Source organism: Globicephala melas, chromosome 16 (genome assembly GCF_963455315.2).
Source record: "Globicephala melas chromosome 16, mGloMel1.2, whole genome shotgun sequence".
In the NCBI taxonomy this organism is placed as follows: domain Eukaryota; kingdom Metazoa; phylum Chordata; class Mammalia; order Artiodactyla; family Delphinidae; genus Globicephala; species Globicephala melas.
The window spans coordinates 43,943,331-43,946,701 of record NC_083329.1 but is presented as its reverse complement, the minus strand read 5'-3'; positions in this window follow the sequence as shown (position 1 = coordinate 43,946,701).

Genomic DNA, 3,371 nt, shown 5'->3' with positions numbered 1-3,371 from the left:
TTCTCCTTTAAGCTAAGCCAAGAAAGGTGTTTTGTTTTCTTTTGTTTTACCTACACAAGGTAGATACTTTGATAGGCTACATAACTTGAAATGGTCTTACAAAGTAAACAGAAGTGAGCTACATTTTGCACCCTGACTTCAAAGCTTATGTTCCTAATTGCTGTCACACAGCTTTTAGATACTGTTCTGTAATCTACTTTTTTCACTCAACATATCTACTCCATCTTTTTTACTGGCTTTATCATATTCCAGTGGTTAACTGTATTTTCCAATATGGGCACAATGTCTCTCTTCTAACGTGCTCTTCTTGCAATGTGATTCTAACACTCCTCCCATGACGAAGTGTGGTTTGTGTTCCCTCCCCCTTTGAATTTGGGTCAGTTTGACTACAGAGGAAGTAACAGTTATTTCAAGGTTAGTTCACAACAGATAATATTGGTTCTCTGCCTGATTCCCTTGGAATACTCTCTTGGAATCTTGGCCACCATGCCGTGAGGAAGCTCAAGCAGCCACATGAAAAGACCATGTGTAGGCATTCCTGCAAACAGCCTTAGCTGAGATCCCAGCCAATAGCATCTACCACCAAATTTGTGAAAACGTCTTGATATCACTATCAACCAATTAAAAATATTATGTGAACCCCAAATGTGGGTCACAGGTGTAACTTTAAATTTTCTAGCAGCCACATTAAAATCTATTTAAGTAATGTAAATATATTTAACCCAACATATCCAAAATATGTATAAATATATATATTTATATGAATAAATTTGACATGTAATCAATCATTTAAAAATTGAGATATTAGTTTCTCTTTGTCATACTAAGTCTTTGAAATCTGGTATATGTTTTACAGTTACAGCACTTCTCAATTCAGACTAGCCTCTTTTCAGCTGCTCAACAGCCACTTCAGGCTACTGTGCTGTGGCTGCTTCAGATTATTCCACCAACTGTCAATTCCCAGCAGAGACACAATCATAGAGTTATAAAGTTGTTCCTGCTATACTCTTTCTGAATTCTTTCCCCTGCACACATACACACCCACACCATGCAGAATGTGGGATCTTAATTCCCCAACCAGGGATAAAATCGTACATTGGAAGGCAGAGTCTTAATCACTGGACTGCTGGGAAACGACCTGAGTTCTTGATCCACAAAATCTATGGGCCTAACAAAATGATAACTAAGTTTGGGGTTATTATGCATCAATAGTAACTAGGATACCAGGCTATGAAAATCCTATAAACATTTCCCTACTTGGCTGTTTTTTCCATCTCTTTCCAGGATTTTATTACAAACAATGCTATGATGAGCAATACAATCTCTTTAAGCTAATCTAATTATTTCCTTAAATAGTTTGAGAGTGGTTTTTCTGGGTCAATGAGAATATATATTTAGTAGACTTTCATTCATATTGTGAAACTGGTATCCAAAGATTAACCAGTTTTCACACTAACAATAATGCACATATGCCCAACTGTGCTTCTTCTGATTTATTTTGGCCCTTTTCTAGGTTCTTGAGTTGAATGTTTAGTTCTGTTCTTTTCTATTCCTCTATAATATTGCTTTATTTTATATTTTAAACTACCAGTGATATATTTTTATTGTAAAAGATCCAAGTAATGTGTAAACTATATAAAAGGGGTACCATTATTGAACGATTTGGCTTTTTTTCCCCCACTTAATGTCTTAGGCGTCTTTCCCTGTCGGTTCATAAAGTTTAACTCATTAAATATTAATTGATTAATTAAATGACTGCATGACAGCCCAAAGAATGTATGGGCTGTATTTCAAACATTGCCCTGGTGATAAGACACTTCAGTGACTTCAACTTTTCATTACTATAATTATCTAAAGACCATTTTACTATTTATACAATTTTAGAAACAGAAATGTTAGGTCAAAGAGTAAAAAGCTTTTTAAAACTTGGTGGATATAGTAAAATTTATGCTTCTCACCATCACACTGTTAATTCAGAATTCTTTCAACATGTTAAGTGTGCCTATTTTCTTGCACCTTCAAAAGCACCAAAGGGACTTCCCTGGTGGAGAATCTACCTTCCAATGAGGGTTCAATCCCTGGCTGGGAAACTGAGTCCACATGCCATGGGGTTACTGAGGCCATGCCTCAACTAGAGAGCTCACGTGATGCAAATTATAGAGCCCATGCACTCTGGAGCCCGTGGACCACAACTAGAGAGAGAAAACCTGCACTCCACAACTAGAGAGAAGCCCACACGCCACAATGAAAGATCCCACATGCTACAACAAAGACCCAACACAGCCAAAAAAAAATTTTTTTAAAGAAGCACCAAATATCTTATTAATTTTTGCCCAATAGGCAAAAAAAAAAAGTGATCATTTTAATTCACATCTCTCTAAAGCCAGTCATCTCTTTTTAAATTTGACCATTGTTTTTGACAACTGTACAATCATACTCCACACAACTTCTCCCCTGAGGTTTTTATATTTTTCTTATGGATTTTTAAGAACTCTTTAGATATTCTAACTATTATTTGTTACATACAATGGTGGTAATATTGTCTCCAAGTCTGGTTCTTTGTATTTTAACACTGTGAAGCCACTGGTCATACAAAATTTTTTAATATTTATGTGTTTTTTATGGCTTCTGAAGTTTCTGATTTAGAAAGACAACTATGTTAAACGATAGAAGATACATGAATGTATGCTTGATTAAATATTTCAAAAAACACAGCCAAAGTCAAAATTTCACTTCATCAAATCAATTATCACAGTCTTCTCAAAGATAACAACTGTTTTGGCCTTTATTTTTCCAGATCTCTTTCTATATATATATGTGTGTGTGTGTGTGAGCGCGTGAGCGCATGCATGTGCACGCATGTATATGTTAACAAAAATAGCTTCATTTTTTAAAACATAAATAAGACCATAATATATAAAAGCAACTTGCTTTTTTTAAAGTTTATTTACAACGTTGTGTTAGTTTCAGGTGTACAACAATGTGATTCAGTCATCATATAAATACATGTTCTTCTTCAGATTCTTTTCCATTATAAGTTATTACAAGATATTGAATATAGTTCACTGTGCTGTACAGTAGGTCCTTGTTGTTTTATCTATTTTATATATAGTAGTGTGTACCTGCTAATCCCAAATTCCCAATTTATTTCCCCCCCATCCCCACCTCAGCTATCCCCTTTGGTAACCATAGGTTTGTTTCCTATGCCTGTGAGTCTGTTTCTGTTTTGTAAATAAGTTCATTTGTATCATTCTTTTAGATTCCACAAATAAGTGATATCATATATTTGTCTTTCTCTTACTTCACTAAATACGATAATCTCTAGGTCTATCCATGTTGCTGTAAATGGCATTATTTCATTCTTTTTTATG